The sequence below is a fragment of the Pinus tabuliformis genome, chromosome 8, assembly GCF_031772625.1.
Source record: "Pinus tabuliformis cultivar Carrire ecotype Pingquan chromosome 8, CPIR1, whole genome shotgun sequence".
In the NCBI taxonomy this organism is placed as follows: Eukaryota; Viridiplantae; Streptophyta; class Pinopsida; order Pinales; family Pinaceae; genus Pinus; species Pinus tabuliformis.
The window spans coordinates 1,193,234,716-1,193,262,578 of NC_142294.1; the positions used below are offsets into that span (position 1 = coordinate 1,193,234,716).

At 38.4% G+C, this 27,863-nt stretch overlaps 1 pseudogene; it reads right to left on the bottom strand.

The window, feature by feature from the left end:
- Positions 1-3,019: 3,019 nt before the first annotated feature.
- LOC149239652 (pirin-like protein) overlaps positions 3,020-27,863 on the bottom strand; it is a 52,667-nt pseudogene continuing 27,823 nt past the window's right edge.

A 27,863-nucleotide genomic window follows, 5' to 3' on the forward strand; every position in this document is an offset into this window, starting at 1 on the left:
ATATATTCAAGATCATATACTTAAAATATTTTAACTAACAATGGTACTATATGTTGTAAAATAAACATTGTAAAGCATAAATTTGAGAAGTATTGTGACATAAAAAAAACCATTGAAGCTAAAAATTAGTAAACAAAATGTCATTCAAAGGTAGAAGATAAAGAGAAATCACATAATATTTATTGCTTTTAGAGAGCAATCCCTACTAGGGTAGTTGGTTGGAAGGGTTACACAAAAGTTTGTCATTAAAATTTAGGTTAAGAAGGCTTGGGAATTGCAGGGGCAGATCATCCTCTAAACAACAAGCCCAACTACGGTCTTCTTCCTGTTTCAGTTTACCAAAAAGGGTAATGTCCATTAAGTTAATACCATAGACCCTGGGTGTGTAAAAATACTTTGGCTATGTTTCTCAACGTGAAGATAGTTACTTGGTGATTTGGATGGCCCAAATTTGCTATCCAATGTGGGTAGAGTTTCCCCACCTTCCATGCAATCCTAACCATTCTTGGAAGTCATTTTCTACATGGATTGGAGAGTTTACCTGCCATGAGTCTTCACAATTTTTAACTCAACTTTTTTATCCAGTGTAGGTAGAGTTTCCCCACCTTCCATCCAATCCTAGAATTTCCCCAAAGCCATTTTCTACATGGATTGGAGGGTTTACCTGCCATGAGTCTTCACAATTTTTAACTCAGCCCCAGAAAGGGGTTTTCTTCTTCAACAACCTTTCCAAGTACTAGAAGGAATTTGTCTTCCTCTAGGAGGGGGATAAGATGATGAAACAATAATTAGTGAAGTACAACCACCTCCCAACTACATGCTTTTAGTCCAATGTCTAGACGACAAAATATAGAACTATCAGTTGATGATGGCCTAGCATACCACCTACACACAAACTCTTGAACTTGTCACACAAGCTGTCCAAGATCAAAGTGGTTCTTCAACCCTTAGTAAAACTGACAGTGAAAGGGGGAAAGTAGTTTGAAAAAAAAAGAATAAAAAGAAAAATGGTTCTTTAAAGGCTCATGTTGCCAAAGCCCCTACTGTAGGTGTCTCCAGTAAGTTCCCACCGAAAAAAAAATGGCTGACCCCACCTTGATGCCTTCCTCACAATGTGATGGTCATAGAGCTTGCTCTCTGGTCCTCTTTTGAACCCATTGATTAAATACTCAACTAATGGTCTTCTAAAGAGGCCAATATCGCCAACTTGGACCACTGATTTGCATAAATAACTGAAAATTCAAACCCTTATAGATTTTGGAAAGCCTTAAATATAATGAGGAGGAGATGGAATATATCCTTCCTTTTCTGAATGAAGTTACATCATGGAACATCTAGGTCATGTATGACTTCGTAGAAAACACACATTCTAGTTCAAATCTCTCTTAACATTGATTGAGCTTCTATTTTTGTCTACAAGAAGTCAAAGTTACAAAGTCAAAGCACAATATTTTGTTGAGAAAAGCCTTGCATGTAATCTTGTTGAATGTTGTTTTTAATTTTTCTGGTTAATATCTCCTTGGTTGGCTTATGGGATTATTGAGAAGGGGATAGACTATACCCAAATATCTTGTTTGGACTTTTTTTATCCTAGATAGTCAGCTTGTTGGGCTAACCAAGATCTACAAATCAAATGACAAGCATGAAATGGAAACATTTTGGACGCAGTCTACTAATGAGTTTCCAAAGGCTCCCTAGATTATGTGAAAAAAACTATGGTAGAGAACCCATAAGACAAGGAAAGAAATATTATTGGTTCATACTTTCATGGGAGAAATAAACTTTTATGGCCTAATTCAACCCCAGAGTTGTATGGCCATAACAAATTTTGATGCCATCATGTGTATAGTTGTGGTTAACGTAGAATAGCTTTTACAAAGGCCTCGAGAGGATTATGAAAAGGCTAGATTGAGCCATGCTCTCCAGGAAAAATTCCTTTTATTTCAACTTTGCGAGAGAGAAGCCCATAAAATTTCTAGGGGAGGCCACACTATCATCCAATCAAAACATTTGTTTCCCTATTTCTGTAGGAAGGGATGTGCAACAAAATGAGAATGCACGATATCCTGAATCACATCTAAACAATATTAGTTGTATAGCTTGTAAAATAAAAGTACAATTCATTATGCAGGTTGAAGGGAAATGGAGATTTGGATCATCTAGTGGGGGGATGCCATTTACTGGCCACTCGCCTTTCTAAGGGGCCATAGGTGCCAAATTTCCAATGTTCATCAAAATCATAGTAGGATCGTTAATGACTTGGAATACATATCCCAAATCCTACAGAACAACCATTGTGATGTTGGAAAACAGATTTAGATGACCAGACTAAGGCAATTACGGGATGAAGTTTTTTGAGCCAAAGGAGCTCAATTCAATGCTTTCTTGCACTCAATGAACATTAAAGACTGACGAGCTAAAGATTTCTCATAATGTTGGCAAAAAAGGACACCATGGGAAATTTTTGCACTTAAAACAATGATAAAATGGTTGAGTGCCAAAGAAGAGATTGAAAACAAGTTGTTTTAGTCATTACAAGTTGGTTTTTGAATCGCAAAAAATAAAGGAGCATAAGATAGGTAGAGATTATTAGACAAAGCCTCAAATGTCAAGTCACCTAGCAAAAGAGCATATGAAAATTTAGAATAAAGTTGGCCAAGATCTTATCAAAGGAATTTCATACTTACTCCTAAGTCTAGACAATCAATGAACGAAAGAGAAAAAATACAAAAAGGAATAATTTCCAATGAGAATGAAACAAATACAAATTTCCAAAATCATTCTACTAATTGCCGCAAAATGAAACAATTTACTATTAGAATAAATCGATAACAAGAAATGTAGAATATTTGATTATGGTTTAAAAAGTAATGAAAGAATTCAACAAGAAACAAACCAAGGCAAAACAATATAGGGAAACAACTTTGTGAATGTACTTCTAAAGCATTATATCTTATCCTCTGGAAGGCATGTCAACAACAGTAATTTTGGTATCATAGTTTTGAATTCAATATGATTTCTATTCAACATCATTAAGCTCAATAGGATCAGAATGCCTGTCAACAACTCTCTCAAATCCATTTTTGGAACATTGATAATATTCAATAGCCTGAATTATTTCTTGTTTATTGTTCATAACAAAGGGACCATATTGAATGACTGGTTCATTAAGTGGCTTCCCCCCAATTAAGATGAATCTGCAGGGAATATTTGACTTGTACAAACACTCAATCCATTACCAGATGTCAATTCATTAATAGCTGATGAACTAAGATCTCCAAAAATTGCCTCACCTTAGCAAACATAGGCAAATGCCTTCCAACCCTCTAGAACAAGTTGATGAAGAACAAATCCTTGCTTCATTGTGAAATCCAAGAACATTTTTGGAGTTCGGGTGTATACAGGGGACTTAATGCCCAAATCTTCTCCAGCTATAACAACCACTCTAAAACCATCTTTCTCAACCTTTGGTATGTCTTTACGATCCAATTCTTGATATGCAGGTTCAATCCTATACAGAAAACCAATGCCTTATAAGTTAGTAACTGAATTAGAAATAGAGAATCTTAAATAAATTATCTTCTTAGAAACAAAGGTACTTACATTTTGTCTTTTGATGAAATATTTACCAGAAGTTGGAAGCCAATATGGACCCCTTTTCTTGCTGGCATTTCACAGTGGACTATACCTCTTCCAGTTGTCATTGACTGCACAACACAATAAATTTTTACTCAAAAGGTTATCACAAATTCCAATGACCTAGTTCTAATACTCAATTCTCAGATCGATCCTTATTGACCTTAAAGGAAATTTCATCAAAACCACAAGAGATTGAAAAGTGTCCAACCTGTAGATCATGAGCTTTGTTACTACCCTTGTGTCCTACAAAATCTTGATGTGTAAAAGCTCCCTGCAGACAAACCATGTCCTGTAAGTTATTTGACAAAGTTGGCTCTCAAATAAACAAATAACAGGTTCAAGCCCCCACACAAACCATCAAAAAGTCTAAATGGAACTAGTTTTAGTCAACTGTGATGTTATAAAGTCCCTTCCCGTTAAGAAATTTAAGAAAAGCACAACATTAAGCATGATGTGAATGAGGAGAATATGACGAACAAACTATTAATGTAATTCATTATCAACTCAGTAGTATTAATAAGATGTAAGAGGTTCTTTGCCCACTTGTAATGGTCTAGATGAGAGTTCATATTGTTTATTTTTCTTCCTTCATTTATGAATATCTATGTGCTCTTGGACAGATTGACAAAGGACTAACTAGAAGGCCGACATGCAACAACTGAAGGTGCCAACAAACTTTGGCATCTAATAACAGATACTCATCAATTTCCATCTGTAGTTCCTTGCTAATTGCAGACTACATAGCAAGTGCATCGTTCTGGTCTTACACAAATGCTTCTTATCCCATAAAAGAATAAAAGAATAGTTATGTACATTAGAAAAATTAATGTGCAGAAGTTAAAACATCTACACAGGCTTACTCAAATTATTTTTAAATAGATTTTGGGTCTAGATTAATAATTGTGATACATATTGTTCACAACAAAATATTAAATAGAAAAGCAAGGAATGTGATAAGAAACAATGGCCATTGATGCTAGGGTTTGAGTTGGTGTACATGTTGTGTGTTGTTTATTGCTTTTGCTTCATTTAAGATAATGAGGAGGAGATGGCAGACATCCCTTCCTTTTCTCAGTTAAGTTACCTCATTGAACATCTAGTGCATGTTTTACTTTGCAGAAAACACATTCAAGTCCCAAGCTCGCTTAGAATTAAGAAATATTCTATTTTTGTCTACAAGAATAGAAGTTACAAAGTCAAAACACAAGAATTTTCTTGAGAAAAGCCTTCCATGTAATCTGGTTGAATGCTTTTTTTAATTCTTCTGGTTAATATCTCCTTGGTTGGCTTATGAGATTATTGAGAATGGGACAGACTCTACCCAAATAACTTGTTTTCACTTTATTTATCCTAGATGGTCAACTTGTTGGGCTAACCAAGATCTACACATCAAATGGCAAGCATGAAAGGGAAACATTTTGGATGTAGTCTACTGATGAGTTGTCAAAGGCTCCCTAGATTGTCTGCATAATGCTATGGTAATGAAACCATAAGACAAGGAAGGAATGTTACTGGTTCACATACTTACATGGAAGAAATAAAATTGTATGGCCTAATTCAACCTACAATTGTATGATGATAAAAAAATTTGATGCCACAACGTGTATAGTTGTGGTTAACCTGGAATAACTTTTACAAAGGTCTCGAGAGGATTATGAAAAGGATAGGTTGAGCCATGACGTCCACAAAAAATTCCTTTTATATCAACTTTTCTAGAGAGAGGCCACACAATCAGCCCACGAGAACATTTGTTTCCCTGGGAAGGGATGTGCTAGAAAATGATAATGTGGAGTATCTTGAATGTTTCACATCTAAACAATCTTAGTTTTATAGCTTGTGAATGAAATAAAAGTAGATTTTGTTACGTAATTGAAGGGTGATGGAGATTGGAACCATTTAGTGGGGTGTGCCATTTACTGACCACTCACCTTTCCAAGGGGCCCGTTGTTCCACAAAGTGTCTAGGAACCTCTACAATCCTCAGAGTAAGGGATGTCACTCTTAATCCTTACTCACTCCATTTAGACTCTCTCCTAGACAAGTCAAGGTGGGTAGTCCCTAAGGTAAATGGATGAGGATAGCCTGTGAAACACAAGTTCTAGGAGATTTTAATGATGGAAAACTTGATGAATCTAAAGTGAGTCTCGGTCAAATGAGATAGATAGATTAAAATAAGACACAGTCATAAGATAAAAATGACTACAGACCAGTGCTTTTAATTTGAATTAACCATAGACTAAATAATAACAAGTTATCTAGAGCAATTTACAAATGTGATGAATAAGGACAATCATGAATGATTAAATGTAAATTGCTCAAAACTTTGACATGCATGATAATCTGGAAAAATACCTTTCTCCAATAGTCAATATAATTTAGAACCTTTATCGCACCTTGACCATAGAAAAATTACTTACCGTGAAAAGAAACCAAGGAACTTTACATAAAAAATTTAAATATTCCTTAGGCGAATAGAAGAAGTAAAATAAATCAAAAGGGTTAGAGATTTCTGTAGGTCGAGACAATGGAAGAGGAAGGCAATAGATGAAGGTACATGCAGATAGAATATGGCTAAAGAAATCAGAGGTTGTGGGTAGTGTATGAGAGGGATCTGTTAACGGATGAGGGAGCTGTAGGTGGGTACATAAAGAGTAGCACAACATAGGCCAAAGGGATGAGGAACAATGAGGGTAGGTGAGGGAATCTACAGGGATAGCAGGTTGAATAGGGTGACCGCGGGGAGACTCCACGACGTGGGGGACAATGATGATAGTATGGGTTTAAGGCAACACACAGCAAGGGTTTGATGACATCAGGAAGGCAGTAAGGGTAGGGACAGTAGATTGCAGGTAGCAACAAAAAGGCTGTGACCATAAAAATAAAATTGATTTTTTTTTGCAAGAGAAATTCAAAGCCCTAGGCAGAAAAAGAACCGAAGGGAAATTTCCAAATGAAGATCTTATACCTCTGCTTAAGATTGACCAGTGAAACCCTTAAAAAATTTAAATTATTTCCAGATGAAAATTAAATTAAACCCTTGGACTGCACAAAAAAAATCTGGATAATATCCCTGCAAAGATAATTTTGACGAACCCCAGAAATCTAGATCTTACCCTCCAAGACCTAGATCTGGACTCTACACAGATTTCCTCGTCAGATTTATAGCTATAAGGAAACAAAAAAAACACCCAAACGATACATACAATGATAAAACTAAAACCCAGAAAAACCCAAGTCAGAAAACCAAAAATAATTATAGATCTATATACAAGAATGACAAATCTATCAGATCTGATGAGTGTGAGTCCAACTCTGCTCCCAAATCTGATAATTTGAGGCTCTCAATCGCTAGATTTATCAATTTCCCACATAAAATAAAATAATAAAATTAAAGTTTAAAGCAGGTGCTAAGCTCAAAACCCTTCATGCATCATTAGTAAAAATCTTATGATAACCCTAGGATGAAATTAAGATGGGCTCTTCAGAAAACACAAATTGGGAGTTGGCTCGTCCAACTGAAAAGTTCCCCGAATGCCCGATGACCTAAAAATGAAGACTTTCCTGCCAAACTCAATTCAACCATCAAAATAGAGCGAAAAAATGACAATAAAATTTAGACAAATAGAGATACCTACTACTACATTCAAAATTTAAACTATCACTTAAACCCCAACGACTGAGTAAGATACCTGTATTCAAATCACTCTTTAGAAGCTATCATTAAAGGCTAAAAAAATTTGCACATGAAAACGATACATCTTACAATATTTCCATGAAGAGTAACACGGGCGAAAATTAACCCCAAAGTCTTTCTTTATTATATGAATAAAATTTGCACGAGAGCTTTTAACTTAGCACACGACTCAGAGGTCGGATGAATTTACTGACGAATGACTTCCTATTTAAAGATAAATCCTCCAACAGCTAGTTCGAGTAATCCTTGTCAAAGCAATCTCGATCGTCGATGAGGATCAAAATTTCTTTTAATCTCATTCCTCGAAATTTTAAATTCTTGAAGAAATTCGAATTTTTCAATTAAATGCATTTTAATTAATTCAAAAATTAAATTTTTGAATTAATTTCCTCAAAATTTTGACTTTGACTTAACCCCAGGGATCAAAGGCTTAAAATTTATCAAAATAATTAATTTACCTTAGTCCCTGGACCTCTTAAAATTTATTTTTTAAGGATCGATGAATTTTTCCTTCAGAGAATTTAAATTTACCTAAGACCTAGAATTAATTAGATTTATGGCTTATGATTTTAATTAATTCTTGGCCAGAAAATTTAATTAATTAACCTATGAGGGGATAAATTATTTTTCCAACCCTCAAGGCACTTTACATCATGATTTTCACATTTTTTACATCTCAAGGGGGAAACCCATTTTTAAAAATCCTCATATACTACCCATCTCTGCGACACAAATATAATCCAGCAAACTAAGCAATTTGTAATAAAATAAAATATAATCCAACAAACCAAGAAATTTGTAATAAAATAACCTAACCAAATAGTTAGGATTATTCCCAAATCACTTTTACATAGACTCGATTTAGAACACTAGGACTCACCTAAGATCCCAGTGACAAAATCCATTCCAGCTTTGGGGTAAGGCTGAAGGAAAAATCTGTCGACCATCCAAGAATGGATCGGTGAGACAAGAAACCTTCTAGAATGTAGATCATCACCAGAAAAGTAAGTTTATCTAGGTAATTACATACATGACACGGATCTGCCGAGATTATTTACATTATACACACACATAAATTGTTTACAGTATAACATGATGATCAGGATAATGATGATAGTTGAACAACACGGACGCGTCGATCAAGCACTATCCCTTTTGAGAAAAAAGGAGGTGTACTTCTATGGGTCATTGACACGTAGTGGTCAATAGATGGCGCTACTTGGGGACACGTTGCTGCACCGGAGGAATGTGAGAATCCAGAATATGCATCCAAGGAACACACAACATAACATAAGTAGCATCCATCCAAAAATTAGCATATAACGTTAAGCACGGGAAAGATATAAGCTCTTCATTTATTAACTATCTAATAGAATGAAAAACACAAATCTAACTACAAAATGAAATACTGAAATAATAGGGTATAAGGTTAGAAATATAATACAAAGATGCCCCATGGCATCAAATGTGTTCAATATAATGCATATTGAGCATTTGTCTGCTTTCAGGAAAATCTTTTGGTTGTTTCTCAGATGTGACATGTCAAGTTCTACACACAATAGGACTTTTTCATATCCAAAAATCAAGCTAATCGTGACCATTAGATGCATCAAACCAATTTCTCATTCTCTTTCTCTTGAGTCTTTTCTTTGTGGCAAGCTGTATCACTGATGATGTGGAACATTCTACTTCAAAACTCTCAGATGATGTAAGATATGCATGACATGTCTTTCTTCATTCTGCATCTGATTCTTATTAATTTCCATTTTCTTTGGGTCACTTTCAATTAGCCACTTTTCAGTGGAACAAATGACCTCCTCATAATAAGATGGAGCTTGCTGCAGTAGACAAGGAGGCTTATGATTTGTTGACGTTTCCTTGTTTCTTTCATCCTCTGATTGATGCTGAAATTTTTGTACCTGTATTGTTATGGCATCCATCTCGTTAGAGTGTTCAATCTTCATAACAATGACTTCCTTGGCATATTTTTCTTCCATGGTCAATAACTTATTCTGAAAACATATCTGACCAGCTTCCATATCTTTTATTACTTTTTCATTATCTTTTTTTTATGGTCATCAAACAATTTTGCATAGAGCTCATTTCTCTGTCATGATTAGCTTTCATGTTTTCCATTTCCTCAACATGATGACTCTGCATATCGATCCTCATAGCCTCCATATTCTGAGAACACTTTTCTACTACGGTGGCTACGTGATCAGAGTGTTTAATTTTCATGATTTCCATCTCCTCATCATGTTTTTCTAGTTTAGTGTACATAGTTCTCATATCCTTGACGTAATCAGTTATAATTTTTTCTTAATTAAGCTCCATATTTTTTTACAAGTTGTGTTTGACTAAACTACATGTATTTAACCAACTGATTTAGTTCTTCTATAAGATGCTTATCATTCTCCCTTTTATTGTCGACATTGATTTGGTAACTTGTTACTTCTTTTCCACTATCATGGATTTGTCTTACAACGGTACAAGTGGATGGCACATTTTGATATGGAGAATTGTCTTGAAATATTTCATTGACACTTGGATCCTTTACAAGATCACTTTCATCTTTTTTCATAATATTAGGGGCACAAGGAAGGCTACTTTGATGTTCATATCTATCTTTAAAAGCATTGATGATGTCTTGTAAAGAAGTGAAAGAATCTTCAGGACAACTATGAAACCAATTCAAATCATCACCCTCTAAAGAAAAGGCAAATAGATGCATCTTGACATCTTCAAGTTTATATTTGGAAGAACTACAATAACTAATTATTGTATGAGTAACCCTGCATAGATGATTTCTAGTAGTGACTAAATCACAACCCCAAAACAAATGCAATTTATGAATGGCCTCTTCCAGCATATCATGGGGAAAGTTAATAAAATGACACGGGGTAAACAAGTCATCCATGCTGAATTTCTTAAAGGGATAAGGAGGGACTAAATGGATGCTAGAGAGAAACCCTTGCTCAAGAAAATCAAGAGATGCACAAGAAGCAGGCTTCTAGTAGAAATTCTTGTAAGAAATGAAAGAAGTGGAGTCGCTACTTGAACATGAATCTAGCTCTAGGATCTAAAAGGAAAGAGCATATGGATATAAGGTAGGGCTTCTTATCTAACAAATAATGGATGAATAAGTGGAGTTGCCACCCAAACAAGAAACGAACCGAAATTTCCAGGTGTTAAAAGTGCGGATGAAATGATTATTGAGATGATGAAAGATAAGGTGGTGAATAGATCAAATGATTCCAGGAAATGTTGTGCCACTTGACGGGCTAATGAATGGCGGAAATGATGAGATGATTAAAACGGTGAGATGAATAAAACAATGTCGAGGAAACCGAGAACAAAAAAACTCTATCCCTGGTAGCGACGCCAAAAAATGTTGTCATTGCCGGCTCAGATGAAAAGATGAGAAATGACAAGAATGATGAGGAAATGTCGTTGAAACGCAGATAATAAAATATTCCCAGCAACGGTACCAAAAAATTTTGTCACACAAGGTGTCTAGGCACCATGACAACGCTCAGAGTACGGGTTGTCACTCTTAATCCTTACTCACTCTATTTAGACTCTCTCCTAGACAAATCAAGGGGGGTAGTCCCTAAGGTAAATGGATGAGCATAGCCTATGAAACACATGCTCTAGGAAATTTTAATGATGGACAACTTTATGAATCTAAAGCGAGTCTCGGTCAAATGAGATAGATAGATTAAAATAAGACATGATCATAAGATAAAAATGACTACAGACCAATGCTTTTAATTTGAATTAACCATAGACTAAATAATAACAAGTTATCCAAAGCAATTTACAAATGTGACGAATAAGGACAATCATGGATGACTAAATGTAAACTGCTCAAAACTTTGACATACAGGATAATCTAGAAAAATATCTTTCTCCAATAGTCAATATAATTTAAAACCTTTATCGCACCTCGACCATAGAAAAATTACTTACCATGAAAATAAAACAAGGAACATCAGATAAACAATTTAATTGTTCTTTAGACAAATTGAAGAAGTAAATAAATCAAAAGGGTTAATAAATTAAAATTTTAATGGGCCATAGGCCACATTAAAAATTTTAATGTGAATGCGTGAATCCCTTTAATTTAATTCCTTAGTCACCAGAGTTTAAATTTTTTATATATTTTTAAATGTTTTAGATTTTTTTCAAATGTTTTAGATTTTTTATTTGTTTTAGATTTTTTAATTTTTAGATTTTTTAATTGTTTTATAATTATTTTTTTTTATATTTTTTATTTTTTTATATTTTTACGATTATTAATGATTTTTTAAATGAAAATCATAATAAAATCCAAACCACAAATCAAAATAAATTAAAATAAGAAAATCAAAATCAAATCAATAAGTTAAAAAAAATCAAAATCAAAACAACAAAACAAAAATAAAACAAAATAAAAAAATAAAAGGGGCCTAACAAGTCGAAAATCAAATGAAATTAAAAAAAAAATTATATACAACTAACCCTAACCAGATACCATGCAAATGAAATACAAAATAAAACAAAAAGTCGTATGTACATCGACGAAAGCTTGGACAACGAAGGAGAGGAGCTCTGCTCGATGGCAGATGTTATCACTCAGGTTGTCCCTAAAGCTCCTTAAAGGGATACGGTCGAGGTAACCACAAACCAATCTTTGGACTGCAAGTCCTAGCCTACCTGCAGTCAGAGAGGGCTCTCTCTTTATGATTTAGCTTTGTTGAAGATGATATTAGGCTAGCTATTGAGTTCAAGGTGTTTTTTTTATGTTTCGTGGGAAGGAGGATGTTTTCAAGTAGAGAGGCAATGCATAGTGTGGTAAGTTTCAAACCATTGGGCATGGAGTCATGGAGTGAGACTGTTGGTGCGTTTTCTTGGTCACAAGAGGAATGAGGAGCAAGGTAGCTACTCATGAAACAACACTTAAGTTTAAAAGGATAGAATGAGGGCTAAGGAAAGAATCTCTCACTTAGCTTAACAGAGGGAAGATGAATGAGCTCTATCTAGGAGCAACTAAGAATTCTTAGACAACCGTCATTCATATGTGAAATAGATCAAACATGAGCCATAAAGGAATTCATATTTATGCCTAAATCAAGAGGAAAATATTAAGAAGCCACAGACACTGAGCATAGAGCGCAGCTAAGCAAATTCTAAACCAATATTTTGTTTTGTGACTTGAGCATGTATGAAATTGAAATAACAGAGGTGAGAAACACTTATTGATCTATATAGCAGCACATGAATTCCATCATTCACTCTTCAACCATTAACAACACTTCAAACAGTCCATCCTCCAATCTTTTAGCAGTCTTTGATTAAAGAAATCATATCAGATACAGAACGAGTCTCTAGAGGAGTCATACCACCAACCAACCCTTAAAACTGTGCAGAGGGTGGTATATAAAGAAAAATAGCTACAAAATTCCCTTAAACAGCTGTCAAGGGGGAAAAATATCTCAAAAATATCTCTGAAAACAGATCAAAAGAGATCTGTGCAGTCAATGTCATTGATCCTAATCTATGTTGGAAATAAATGCATGAAATAACTTAAAACTGTTGTGCATGAGGGAGCAGCCTCATCAAAATGGCTCTTTAGGGTTGCACATGGTCCTGCAGCTTCAAAAATGGACTGAAAGAGTGCCTTGAGCCACGAGCTGTCCTCTATGTGATAACTGCGTAATTAAGGAAGCAACGCTGCTCCAAAATGCGACTGGGACCATTGTACTTGTCATAAATCTGCGTTGAAATCCTTTAATCTGCCTTCAAGTGGTCCTGTTGCCTTAAGTGGCCAAAATCTGTGAGTTGGTGAGCCATTACAGCTCAATGATGCTTTGTTATAACTACTGGGGCCTTTCTGCCTTCATCTACTTTGAACCGCAATACTGATATTGTCTGTCACTTTCCCGATACCCTTTGACATGCACTTGAGCCTTCTCTTTCCTCTGATACAGTTTACACTGTCAAATCACCCCTTTTCTGCCTTTTAATGCAAAATTAGCTACTGCAAAGGTTCCCGTGGCCTTTGGAATGCTATCGGCGCTGTGGCCGATCAAAACTAGCCTTAAACGTTTTGAAAAATGGTGTAAACAGGAGGAAAAAGTGTTGCCAACTGTGCCGAGGCCGAGACTGGCCCCCTGGAGCAAAACTGGGCTTGGAGCGATCCTAAATGGCTTAAGGATGTATGATTTCCCTTATGGGTTGTGGCGGGCGGGAGCGCTGCACACAAACCTTAAACAATGGCCATTTTATCATAATATGAAAATGCTCTCAAAACACTTCGAAATTGTGAAAATTTGGCGCTTAAGTGGACACTGTAGCAATCATTAAATCTTGGCCGTTGGATCCAGCGTGGGGCCGATCGAATGGCTGGCGCTAAATTGCATCGGGGCAGACCATTGGTCCCAACACATAAAACCGCCGAAATGCCACGAACCCAAAATGCTTATATGCCCTTTCATTATGGATATCGGGTCCGGTCCGTCAGCGATTTCATATCCGCGGATTTTAACAAAATCAATATGCGGACCCAAAATCCCTTAAAACTGCCCTTTATAACTTTTCGGCTCCAGCCTGTCGGGAGCCCTCTCCTTTTGCTATGCCCGGGGACCTTACAGACCCGATGGCTTTTATAAGACCCGCCTTTATAATATTTCGGCTCCGGAATATCAGAGCCAAAAATAAGGGGTGTTCGCCGAACAAACATGGGCCGTTGATTTGGTGATGGCGATGGACGACATTTTTCTATCGGTGGGGTCATGGGGTTGCCACATAAAAATGTCGAAACCCATCGGACCCAAAATATATTTATGCCGCGCTTTATTACTTTTCGGCTCCGCTGGTCGGAGCCATATGGGAGCGATGCAATTACATATGGTCCGTTGATCTGGGGCCCAAAAATGAATGGCTGCGATTATATTGAGACTTCGGCAATCGGCGGGGCAGAGGGTTGACATATATGTGATCGTCGAAATGGGCGATCGTCGAAATGATCCGGGCCATTGGATCGGCAGGGGCGATAGAGGGTTGAGATTTGGTCGTTGTATCGGTGATCGACGGCCCATTATAACCCATGCCTTGAGACTTAGCCATTTTCGCTTATAATATGCCACTGCCCCCTCCCGATAGTGATATCGCATTGGAGGGGGACCAAATAGATTCTTTTCTCATCGGAGAATGCATTTTGTTAAAATGCAAAGGAAAAATGAATTCGGAGGGGTACCCTTTGGTGTTTCGGATGGATTCTAAGGCATCGGAAGGGGTCTGATAGCCAAAAAAGGGAGGATTTTTTCATTTGTAGAAGGTTTTTAATGGTTTTTGCATGGTTTTTGGCAACTTTCATGCCTTGGAAGGAGTCCAAAGGCATTTAGGAGGAATGTGATGTGTTTTGAGAGGGTTTAGTGGCCAAAGAGGGTTTCATGCCTTATAAAGGCAAACCAAGGCCAAAGGGATGATTTTTATACATATGAAGGTAAACTATGCAAAGGAATGAGTCCTTTTGCATTTGGAAGATGGTTAGAGGGGTCAATGAGGGTTCTTGCTGAGTTTCAGATAAACTTAGCAATTCCCGAGGATATATATGGTTATTTTTCAACCAAGGGGAAGGGATAAGTATACAGGGGAGTTATATACATAGTTTTAGTAGGGGAAGGGGAAATAGATAGGGACTTACATAATAAATTTAGTAGTTAATATGATAGTGGTGAGAAAAAGCGCTAAGAATGATGTCTTAGGCTATCAATGGGGGAGAATGATTGATAGAAAAAGTTTGAACATTCCTTGAGTGAAGCAAATCTCCACCAAGGCAAATGATATGGAGAATGATGAATTTAAGAGGTATCAAGCAGATCTTGATCTCTTTTAGGGGAAGTTAATGAGTGACTTGGGGATAGAGGAGGAAGGGGAAGTTAGACATGCCTCGCTTGAAGTCCTTCAAATGGAAAACTGCCTCAAACTTGTGATATGAATAGATATGACACTTGAAAATCTGAAATGTATCACAAGTCATGATTCTGCAACCACAAAGCTACCTACCCGGCCTACTCACCTAGCATTTTCTCTTCTTTTTGGTTTGGGTGCACTTGAACTAGCATACCCAGCTTTTCTTTCTTTCTTGTTGCTTGTGCTCCTATCTACTTCTACACTTATTTCAGCCAGGGGCTCAGATTAAGCTGTTGAGCACCCTTGTTTCTCTACCTAACTACAAATCTGCCAAGATTAAGCTGTTTGGACAGATGTTCATTCTCTATATTCTACAACATGCATGAAACCTAGGGAGGCCAAGATTAAGCTTTTTGGCCTACCCTTAACTGAAAACTGATCAAAATGGATTCCTTATCAAAACTGGAACAAAGCAGTAGCATTAAAACTGGCACACCTTCATGCATACTTCTCTGGTCATCTGTAGCAAATATGGAGCATTGCAACATGCATAGTACGACATATTTGGCATGTAAAAATGTCGATCATGAAAGATGATTAACCTGATACAGTAGGAGGCTAACAATGGGTCCACTTGGGGATGGCTTTTCCTTGTGAAAAGCCAAGAACAGCATGTCAGACTACCTTGATCTTTTGTAGTTGCTGCGCGTCGAAAACTTATTCTGTGCTAACTGCTAAATGACTGGAACGTTGAGATCTGAACAACACTCTCCTTCACCTGAAATATTGTGAAAAATAAAGCATCGCCTGCTTTCTTCTGCGTGCTTGATATTGCGTCCACTTTTGTTTTAGAACTGCATTTTTGAAGTTCACATAAAAAGGGAACCAACAGGAGCAACTCCTCTTAATTTTGTCTTTGAACAGGCTGTAGATGTAACACTAAAAGCAAACGTTCCCCTGTTTTGATACTATTGACTGAAGAGTTGGAAGCATTAATGCAGCATTTTTATTTGAACCCGCTGTTATAAATGATAGCGCTGCCCCTTTACCATTGAGAGCATTTAAAGTATATCAAAACCTTCCTTGTGCACCCTTTGAAGTAAGTTCATAGCTGGGGGAAAAATTGATGTGCTTCTCTTTGAACTTCATTTCAAAAGAACAGAGGCTTCGAATGTCACGTTCCTTTGGGTCTTTTCTTCGGGACTGCGGTCTTTTCTCAAAATCAATGCAAAGATAGAGCTTTGAAATGGGGGACTTGCGTTGCTCTACCTCCATAACTTCGCTACTTGGTTCGAAGCAATCGGATTGCTTATAAAAACATAAAAGAAAAACGCTTATATGTACACACATTAATATACAAATATATATATCAGAACCCTGTATCCCTTAGATCACTGGATCAAGGTAATGCTTCAGCATGCGGCCATTCACAGGGCCCTCTTCAGCTCCGCAGGCATCTAGAGGCTTGAGAAAATATGTATTATTGCCTTGAATAGCGCTGATGACAAATGGGCCTTTCCACAGAAAGTCAAACTTGGCATGCTTTCCCTTGTCTTCTCGTCGTGAGTCCCACCTTAACACTTTATTGGCAATAAAGAAATCCTCAGCCTTAGTCCTCTTATCAAACGCCTGCTTTAGCCTTTCTTGTAACATTTGAGCTCTGTCATACACCTGCTCTCTGGTTTGCTGAAGATGAATGGTCTGATTGATCCTTCGTTGAATATCATTTGGTTAAGCTTGAACCTCCTGCAACAGCTTGATAACAGGAATGCCTAAAGAAGATGGAAATCTGGCTTCCATGCCATATACTAGCTCATAAGGGCTCATTCCAATGGATCTCTTTGTTGAAAGTCTGTCTACCCATAGGGCATTGGTGAGATTTTTATGCCAGTTCTTCTTTTTTTCTTCTAAGGTCTTCTTGATAATACTGATCAAGCTTTTGTTGGATGACTTGGCTAAGCCATTACCTTGAGGGTAATAGGCTGTGGAATGGCCTAAAGTGATATGGAATTTATGGCAAAAATTGATCATATTTTTTGATTTGAAAGCAGCGGCATTGTCAGTGATGATCTTCTCATGGCAGCCAAATCTAGAAAGGATATTGCACTCGAGGAATTGGATAATGATGGTGTCATTGGCTTGCCTACATGGGATGGCCTCAATCCATTTAGTGAAATAGTCGGTAGCTGTTAAGATCCACTTATGCTGGCCTGAGGAAGAGGGATGGATTTCTCCAATGGAGTCAAGACCCCATTGTTGAAAATGCTTCTCGGTTGAGATGGGTTTAAGAGGCAAAGGGAGCAACTTTCTCTTGCCCTCAAATATTTGGCAATTGTGGAATGACGTGGCAAACTTCTTTACATCTGCAAACAAAGTGGGCCAATAGAAACCAGCCCTTAGAATTTTATCAGCAGTGGACTTCCAGTATAGATGTCCTCCACAATCCCCTGCATGGAATTCTTTCATGATATTGTTAGTTTCATTCACAATCAAGCAGTTAAGAAATATACCTTCGTGATTTTTGCAAAATAATGCACCATCTAAGACAAAAAATTTCAAAGCCTTCATTCTTAAAAATATATTCTTGGTCCTAGACAATCTTGGGGGAGCACATAGGTTTAACAATACGAAGCAAATATCAGCATATCATGGGGATTGCAAAAAGGTGTCACTGATCTGTGGAGTCGCCAGCTCCGGTTCATTGTCCAGCTGATTAATGTTTAAGGCCTGAAAGTTTGTTTCGGACATCAGTTTAGCTAAACCTTGTCCCTTTATCAGTTTGGTTGGTTTTATTTCAATGTCATATTCGATAATGCTTGCAATCCACTTGCCTCTTTTGCCTTCTAATCTGTCTTGAGTCAGTATGTCTTTAACAGCAGCATGTGGGACATAGGCAGTCGCGTGTGAATATAGTATGTACACTCTAAAATCCTTTATGGCCTTTACAAGTGCGTAGGCTTGTTTTTCCATTATTGGGTACTTTAAAGGGGCATCTCTTAAGGCTTGGCTGAAAAGGCGATTGGATTTTCAGCTCCCTGCTCATCCTTTTGCAACAGGACAGCGGCTATTGTGTGATCAGATGAAAATGAGAAAATGATAAAATCTTTGACAAACTGTGGGCTTGTTAGAACAAGGGTTTGGGTTAAGGCTGTTTTGATACTATTAAATGCTTGCTTGGCCTCTAGAGACCACTTTACCTTGGCATCCTTCTTGAGCATGTTGCTTAGCATTCTTATTAATTTGGCTAGATTTGGAATAAATCTTCTCAAAAAGTTGATTTTCCCAAGGAATTCTTGTAGCTCTTTTATGTTTCTGGGGTATGGAATTTGGAGGATGGCCTGTATTCTTTCAGGATCAATTCTGATCCCATACTTTTATATGATGTGGCCAAGTAATTTGCCTTCTTCAAGGCCAAATAAGGATTTCTTCGGATTCAAGGAAATGCCATATTTCCTGCATGTCATGAAAATTTGCCTAAGATGTTCGAGGTGTTCTTCATCAGATTTGGAAAATGGGGTTAAGTCATCCAAGTAAACAACTAGGAAGTCATGTATTTCTTTTGCAAATGTGATATCCATTGCCCGTTGAAATGTAGCACCAGCATTTTTAAGTCCAAATGGCATCTTTACATATTTAAATGTTCCCCACGGTGTGGTAAAAGCCGTTTTGTCTTGGTCGTCTGGGTGAAGAAGTATTTGGTTGAAACCTGAAAATCCATCTAGCAAAGAGATTCTGGAAGCTCCCACTACTCTCTGCAATATGTGGTCAATTTTTGGCAAAGGATAGTGGTCTTTGAAGGAGACTTGGTTTAAATTTCTGAGATCTACACAAAGTCTGATTTCACCTATCTTTTTTCTTGTAGGAACCAGGTTAGACACCCACTCAGAAAATCTGATAGGTGCTATGATGCCTGCTTCATACATCCTCTTTACTTCTTTCTCAATCAGTGGGAGAAGGACACGGTTTATTCTTCTCATCTTTTGTTTAAATGGTTTCTGATTCGGTTTCAAGTGAATTGTGTGTTGTATTACAGAGGTATCATAGGATTTTAAATCCTCATAGCTCCAAGCAAAGACATCTTGGAATTCTTTGAAAAAATCCACGTACTTGGGCTTTTGATCAGCTGGTAAATTTTTGGACAGTTTGATCATTTTCGGGTTCTCTGCTGTCCCAATGTTATGTTCTTCTATCTCAGTGTTTATGGGTTGCAATTTTGGTTTTCTGGGGACATCATTGGCGTCAAACATGTCTTCTAGTGGGGTGAGGCCAGCAGGCAGAAAATTATCTTTCAGATCCATGACTTCGGCCTCTGTTTTATCTATTTCCTCCAAGTGCATTTGTTTCAGCTCTTCAATGTTAGCATTGTCAAAAACAGTTGGTCTCAGGATCTGTTTGGCTCTTACAGCCTGCTGATTTTCGTTTAATGCTTGTTGTTGTGGGTCCTCCATGGTATCCTCATCATTATTTAGGCCTGCAAATTCATGTTGTAAGGTAAGAAAATTGTTTATTTGAGCATCATCCTCGAACACTTGCCAGTCTTTAATGTTATTTGGGACAGCAGGCCTATGTTTTATTTGAGCAGTGAAATGGAGATTTGGCTCAAAGGGAAGCTTGCATGTACTAGCGAAAGTGGCTACGCTGTGAGCATGAATGTTATGATTTCTTGAAATCTTAGCAAGCTTGGATTCAGTGAATGTATCAAGTATTGCAGTGGCAACAGTCCTATAAGCTCTTAGCCTTCTATCATTGGTAACAAAGTTTCCTTTCATTTGTTGGATTACTAGGTCTGAGTCACCTAGAATGGAAACTTTGGCAGCTCCTAAAGCTTTGAGCAGCTTAAGGCCTAAGAGGAGTGCCTCATACTCAGCCATGTTGTTGGTGCATTTGAAATTCAGTCTATAAGCATGAACCTCTGCATGGTTGTTATGTGTATTGTGAATCCATATTCTTGCCCCTGCTCCTAACTTGTTAACAGAGCCATCAAACTCTAAATACCATGTGATTTCTTGCTTGTGGTTAGTATTAAGATTTTCAGTCATTTTAGCACTGGGCAGACCTGAGTCTTGTGTTTTGGGAGGTTTTTATTGTGTGCTGGTTGCATTGGCTGTTGTAACAGTCTCATGGGTATGTGCAACCGATTCTTCGTTGATGTGCACTTGTTGTACTAAAGCCATAGGCTTATCATCAGTTGGAGGACTTGTTTCATCATTAAACAAAATAAAAGAATCCATATCAGAATGGATTGAATAGATAGGGAAATTCTGGGGCTTTTCCTCACTACTTACCACATACTTCATCAGTGTTTCTCTATACAGTCTCTTTGGTTTCCCAAAGACTGAAATAGTGGCATAGGAGAGGTCTAATTGGAGAGATCCTTGGAGTTTTTCCCCCCAAGATCTTGACAAGAGCATGCCATATTTTGGTGGGATGTCAGCAACCACCACGTCCATTAGGATTGTCTTGTTGGTAAATTGGACTAAGGAGACACATAAGTCTTTGATTAAGCCTAAACACTTGACTTGACTTGAGTCAAAGGAGAATATATCTTTGTAGGGTCTTGTGACATCAAGGTTTAGTTTCTCCATTACAGCTTTGGGCATAAGATTGTGTGAGGCACCTAAGTCAAACATAGCATTGTGCAAGACTTTGCCATGAATGTGCAAACTGACATAAAAAGCTGGAACATATCCATATGTTGATTTTCCATTAACTTCAGGACCGAACAGCAGCTCAGGGGTATCATCTAAAACATTTACATCATCCTTGACCTCTAGAATTTGAAGTGATCTTTGAATTTGTTGCCTATACACATCATGTTTGGCAAGTTCTGGGAGGGGGATGGATATTTTAAGTTTTCCAATCTCTGCCTCTAAATTAAATGGCTTTTCCAATGGAGTCTTGGTGTTGATGACGACAGTTTTTTCTTTTTCATTCGAATTATCAGCGATTTTCTCTCGTATATCAACGTTATGGGAATTGATTGCTTGCGGTTTTTCAGTTTTAAGAGGGATTTTTGGAACACTGTTCAAGTTCTCTTTCGAGGAAGAAGGTGGCAAAGGCTGATCAACAGAAGGTTGTATGTCTGTTATGTCCTCTACAGTCACTTGGTGCGGGTTTGGGATAGTTATATCAGCTGTTTCTGTTATAATAGCCTTGCCTCTAATCTGGTTGGGTTGTTTGCCCTCCTTTGGTTTAACTTTTTCGGGCACATCTATGGTTCTTGTCCTCAGATTATACTGTTTATGGACTTCATACATAGCTGAATCATAACCTTGTTTAAAGTCAAAAGACTCACCAGAGTTAGTCTGAAATTGATTTATCTCATGGTCATCTTGGTCTTCTTGGGTTAGAAAAATTTGTTGCTCACCCTTCAAATCCATTAAGTTCATGTGAGTGTCTTCTATGGGTTCATTAGGATTGGATGCCTCTGCATAGTTTTCTTGAAAAGGAGGTCTTGTATCATGGTCTGGGCTAGACCTACCAGCATTTGGATTTTGATTTTTCCTGAAATTCGGGTTCCTAACAGTGTTAGCTTGTTGCCCGTCCCATGATGATTTCCTCTCAACACTCTCTACTGTATCTCCAAGCCTGTGCATGCCATTGATAATAGCATCTAGCTTTTGATCTAAGGCTCAGGGCTCTTCCTTGAAGGTGGTTCTTCTCTCAGTTCTAGCTCTATTTCTTTTGACAATTAAATTTCCCTCCACAGTGACAGCCACGTTTTGCATGTCTGCAAGGCTGTTAAGGGCTCTTTCTTTTAACTGGTAGGCCATATCTGGGTCGAATCCATCAGGGAATTTATATAAGGCAAGGTCAGGTGGGGGCCTTAAGTTTTGTGGGATAGCATTATAAACGCTATTGAACCTTGCACAATAGTCCAAGACTGTTTCTTGTGGACCTCTTTTGATTGTATCATATTCAGCTAGTATGCGCAAGGGGTCTTTCCTTTTCTCCCATTTGTTGATAAATGACTGGTATAAGGCTTCTGGGTCTTATATGGAATTAGCGGGGAGTGCTCTAAACCAAGTCCTGGCATCACTTGTCAAACTTTGGACAAAAATCTTCATTCTCACACTATCATCGTCAATCTCATAGCTTTCAAAGTAATCTTGCATTTTCTTTGTATGTTGAAGGGCTGTGCAGGCACTTGTTCCATCAAAATATGTGATTTTAGTTTGGTAATCCTGAGGCATAGCTCCAGGATTAGCAGGTAATTGAAAAGGTGCATATCTGTTAGCCATATTCACAGGTATAAGCGGAACAACAGGGATAAATGGAATGACTGGAACAACGGCAATAATAGTGGTAATGGGAGTATTTGTAGCGAATGGAGGTGTGGAAGGAGTGCTTTGAGAGGTGGATGAAGAACAAGGGGAACTAGGGGTTGAATGAAATAAAACTTTGACAGGGGTTGGGCCACAGTTTGGCTGAACTATCACAGGAGTAGAATCAGAAAAATCCTCCTTTAGCTCTAATTTCGTGAGGTTTATTTGGATCAAATTCGGATTTTCAAAGGCAGCTGTAGGATTTGGGTCTGGATTTGACCTTGTATAACGTGAATTCTTCCTAGGAGCCAGCTTCTGGCTTGTTTTTTTGGGGATTTTCTAAGAATGTATGGGTTAGAAAGAAACTTTTGAAGGTCTGGTTCTTTCCCAGTGGAGCTTTCCAACTTTATTTGTGAAATTATCTGAGGATGGTCCCCAGCAGAGTCGCCGTTATGTTATCACTCAGGTTGTCCCTAAAGCTCCTTAAAGGGATACGGCCGAGGTAACCATAAACCAATATTTGGACTGCAAGTCCTAGCCTACCTACAGTCAGAGAGGGCTCTCTCTTTATGATTTAGCTTTGTTGAAGATGATATTAGGCTAGCTATTGAGTTCAAGGGGTTTTGTTTATGTTTGGTGGGAAGGAGGATGTTTTCAAGTAGAGAGGCAATGCATAGTGTGGTAAGTTTCAAACCATTGGGCATGGAGTGATGGAGTGAGACTGCTGGTGCGTTGTCTTGGTCACAAGAGGAATGAGGAGCAAGGTAGCTACTCATGAAACAACACTTAAGTTTAAAAGGATAGAATGAGGGCTAAGGATTGAGAGGCAACAAAGAATCTCTCACTCAGCTTAACAGAGGGAAGATGAATGAGCTCTATCTAGGAGCAGCTAAGAATTCTTAGACAACAGTCATTCATATGTGAAATAGATCAAACATGAGCCATAAAGGAATTCATATTTATGCCTAAATCAAGAGGAAAACATTAAGAAGCCACAGACACTGAGCATAGAGTGCAGCTAAGCAAATTCTAAACCAATCTTTTGTTCTGTGACTTGAGCATGTATGAAATTGAAATAACAGAGGTGAGAAACAATTATTGATCCATATAGTAGCACATGAATTCCATCATTCACTCTTCAACCATTAACAACACTTCAAACAGTCCATCATCCAAGCTTTTAGCAGTCTTTGATTAAAGAAATTATATCAGATACAGAACGAGTCTCTAGAGGAGTCATACCACCAACCAACCCTTAAAACTGTGCAGAGGGTGGTATATAAAGAAAAATAGCTATGGACTTCCCTTGAACAGCTGTCAAGGGGGAAAAATATCTCAAAAATATCTCTAAAAATAGATCAAAAGAGATCTGTGCAGTCAATGTCATTGATCCTAATCTATGCTTGAAATAAATGCATGAAATAACTTAAAACAGTTGCGCATGAGGGAGCAGCCTCATCAAAATGGTTCTTTAGGGCTACACATGGTCCTGCAGCTTCAAAAATGGACTGAAAGAGTGCCTTGAGCCATGAGCTGTCCTCTGTGTGATAACTGCGTAATTAAGGAAGCAGCGCTGCTCCAAAATGCGATTGGGACCATTGTACTTGTCATAGATCTGCGTTGAAATCCTTTAATCTGCCTTCAAGTGGTCCTGTTGCCTTAAATGACCAAAATCTGTGAGTTGGTGAGCCATTACAGCTCAATGATTCTTTTCTATAACTACTGGGGCCTTTCTGCCTTCATCTACTTTGAACCGCAATACTAATACTTTCTGTGGCTTTCCCGATACCCTTTGACATGCACTTGAGCCTTCTCTTTCCTCTGATACACTTTACATTGTCAAATCTCCCCTTTTCTGCCTTTTAATGCAAAATTAACTGCTGCAAAGGTTCCCGTGGCCTTTGGAATGCTATCGACACTCTGGCCGATCAAAACTAGCCTTAAACATTTTGGAAAATGGTGCAAACAGGAGGAAAAAGTGTTGCCAACTGTGCTGAGGCCGAGACTAGCCCCCTGGAGCAAAACCGGGCTTGGAGTGATCATAAATGGCTTAAGGATGTATGATTTCCCTTATTGGTTATGGCCATTTTATCATAATATGAAAATGCTATCAAAACACTGCGAAATTGTGAAAATTTGGCGCTTAAGTGGACACTGTAGCAATCATTAAATCCTGGCCGTTGGATCCGGCGCGGGCCGATCCAATGGCTGACACTAAATCACATCGGGGCAGACCATTGGTCCCAACAAATAAAACCTTCGAAATGCCGCGGACCCGAAATTCTTATATGCCCTTTCTTTATGGAGATCGGGTCTGATCCATTGGCGATTTCATATCCGCGGATTTTAACAAAATCAATATGCGGACCCGAAATCCCTTAAAACTACTCTTTATAACTTTTCGGCTCCGGCCCGTCGGGAGCCCTCTCCTTTCGCTGTGCCCGGGGACCTTACGGACCCGATGGCTTTTATAAGACCCGCCTTTATAATATTTGGGCTCCGGAATATCCGAGCCAAACATAAGGGGTGTTCGCCGAACAAAAATGTGCCGCTGATTTGGTGATGGCAATGGACGGCAAAGATTACGTCGGCATTTCGCTATCGGCAGGGTCATGGGGCTGCCACATAAAAACGTCGAAACCCATCGGACCCGAAATATATTTATGTCGCGCTTTATTACTTTTTAGCTCCGCTGGTCGGAGCCATATGGGAGCGATGCGATTACATATGGGTCGTTGATCTAGGGCCCAAAAATGGATGGCTGCGATTATATCGGGACTTCGGCAATCGGCGTGGTAGAGGGTTGACATATATGTGATCGCCGAAATGGGCGATCACCGAAATGATCCGGGACACTGCATCGGCGTGGGCGATAGACGGCTGAGATTTGGTCGTTGTATTGGCGATCGACGGCCCATTATAACCCATGCCTTGAGACTTAGCCATTTTCGCTTATAATATGCCACTTCCCCCTCCCGATAGCGATATCGCGTCGGAGGGGGACCAAATAGATTCTTTTCTCATCGGAGAATGCATTTTGTTAAAATGCAAAGGAAAAATGAATTCGGAGGGGTAGCCTTTGGTGTTTCAGATGGATTCTAAGGCATCGAAAGGGGTCCGATAGCCAAAAAAGCGAGGATTTTTTCATTTGTAGAAGGTTTTTAATGATTTTTGGCAACTTTCATGCCTTGGAAGGAGTCCAAAGGCATTTAGGAGGAATGTGATGTGTTTTGATAGGGTTTAGTGGCCAAAGAGGGTTTCATGCTTATAAAGGCAAACCAAGGCCAAAGGGATGATTTTTATACATATGAAGGTAAACTATGCAAAGGAATGAGTCCTTTCGCATTTGGAAGATGGTTAGAGGGTCAATGAGGGTTCTTGCTGAGTTTCAGATAAACTTAGCAATTCCCGAGGATATATATGGTTATTTTTCAACCAAGGGGAAGGGATAAGTATCCAGGGGAGTTATATACATAGTTTTAGTAGGGGAAGGGGAAATAGATAGGTAGTTACATAATAAAGTTAGTAGTTAATATGATAGTGATGATAAAAAGCGCTAAGAATGATGTCTTAGGCTATCAATGCGGGAAAATGACTGATAGAAGAAGTGTGAACATTCCTTGAGTGAAGCAGATCTCCACCAAGGCAAATGATATGGAGAATGATGAATTTAAGAGGTATCAAGTAGATCTTGACCTCTTTTAGGGGAATTTAATGAGTGACTTGGGGACAGAGGAGGAAAGGGAATTTAGACATGCCTCGCTTGAAGTCCTTCAAATGGAAAACTGCCTCAAACTTGTGATATGAATGGATATGACACTTGAAAATCTGAAATGGATCACAAGTCATGATTCTGCAACCACAAAGCTACCTACCCGACCTACTCACCTAGCATTTTCTCTTCTTTTTGGTTTGGGTGCACTTGAACTAGCATACCCAGCTTTTCTTTCTTTCTTGTTGCTTGTGCTCCTATCTACTTCTACACTTATTTCAGCCAGGGGCTCAGATTAAGTTGTTGAGCGCCCTTGTTTCTCTACCTAACTACAAATCTACCAAGATTAAGCTGTTTGGACAGATGTTCATTCTCTATATTCTACAACATGCATGAAACCTAGGGAGGCCAAGATTAAGCTGTTTGGACAGATGTTCATTCTCTATATTCTACAACATGCATGAAACCTAGGGAGGCCAAGATTAAGCTGTTTGGCCTACCCTTAACTAAAAAGTGATAAAAATGGATTACTTATGAAAACTGGAACAAAGCAGTAGCATTAAAACTGGCACACCTTCATGCATACTTCTCTGGTCATCTGTAGCAAATATGGAGCATTGCAACATGCATAGTATGACATATTTGGCATGTAAAAATGTCGATCATGAAAGATGATTAACTTGCTGCAGCAGGAGGCTAACAGCAGAGACAGAGCCGTGGATTCGGTAGCAGGCAGCGAGGTTTTCTTGGATTTGCAGGTTGAAAGGCTTGACAGAGGCAAAGGAAGAGGTGGCAGTGGACAACAATGGTTTGCAGGAGCCACAAGTTGATGGCAGCAAAGGAGGATTATTTTGCAGATGAAGGAAAAGTTTTGGATAGCTGGTGCTGCAGCAAGGGGATGCAAGTTTCATTGAGGGAGTAGAGGAGGCCGCATGAAGGAATAAAGCTTTCTGCAGGGCGAGAAAATGGAAGAGGAGGGTAGTAGATGAAGGGACGTGTAGATAGAATATGGTTGAAGAAATCGGAGGCTATGGGCAGCATATGAGAGGGATCTGTTAGTGGATGAAGGAGATGCAGGTGGGCACGCAGAGAGCATCAAAATGTAGGCCAAAGGGAGGAGGAACAATAAGGCAAGGTGTGGGAATCTGTAAGGATAGCAGGTCGAAGAGGTTGACTATGGGGAGACTCCAAGAAGTGGGGGACATCGATGACAGTAGGGGTTTAAGGTAGCATGCAGCGAGGGTTTGATGGTAGCATGAAGGTGGCAAGGGTAGTGACAATAGGTTGTAGGCAGCAGCAAAAGGCTGTGACTATAAAAAAAATTCGAAATTTTTCTGGAGGAGAGAAATTGAAAACCCCAAGTAGCTAAAGAACCAAAGAGGAATTTCCAGATTAAGATCTTATACCTCTGCTTAAGATTTACAGTGAAACCCTTAGAAATTTTAAATTATTTTGAGATGAAATTTAAATTTAAACCCTTGGACTGCACAATTTTTTTTTTGGATAATATCCCTACAAAGATAATTTTAACGAAGCCCAGATATCCAAATCCTACCCTCCAGGTCCTAGATCTGGACTCTACATATATTTCCTCCTCATATCTATAGCTGCAAGGCAACAAAAAAAACACCCAAACGATATATACAATGATAAAACTA